At 20.9% G+C, this 550-nt stretch overlaps 1 protein-coding gene across 2 annotated transcripts in view; it reads left to right on the top strand.

Annotated features, from left to right (window-relative positions):
- LOC106874176 (protocadherin-11 X-linked) overlaps window positions 1–550 on the top strand; it is a 105,502-nt gene that overhangs the window by 2,833 nt on the left and 102,119 nt on the right. The gene's annotated exons all lie outside the window — the stretch shown is intronic.

Raw genomic sequence — 550 nt, 5'->3', positions numbered from 1 at the left:
ATATATATATATATATATATATATATATATATATATATATATAAGTATGTTTGTGAATGCATGTGGTTACATAGGTATGTATGTAAGTACATATATGATTATAGAAAAAAACATTAAAATATACATTGATGTAAATAAAAATATTGATTTTGTACTCTAGGATACTGAAGTAAAAATATGAACATCACACACAGAAATAAGTTTGTGTGTACACTTACACATATATGCAGATGTTTAAATGTATATAATGTGAGTATATATAATACACACACACACACACACACATATATATATAATATATACATATACATATACATATACATATACATATATATATAGATACATATATACATAAATGTATGTATATAATGTATACCTACATATGTATACGATATATATATATATATATATATATATATATATGTGTGTGTGTGTGTGTGTGTATCTATCTCTATCTATCTATCTATCTATTTATCTATCTATCTATCTATCTATCTATCTATCTATCGATCTATCTATCTATCTATCTATCTATCTATATATATATATA

This window comes from Octopus bimaculoides, chromosome 14, assembly GCF_001194135.2.
Source record: "Octopus bimaculoides isolate UCB-OBI-ISO-001 chromosome 14, ASM119413v2, whole genome shotgun sequence".
In the NCBI taxonomy this organism is placed as follows: Eukaryota; Metazoa; Mollusca; class Cephalopoda; order Octopoda; family Octopodidae; genus Octopus; species Octopus bimaculoides.
This window is presented reverse-complemented; position numbering and strand designations above follow the sequence as displayed.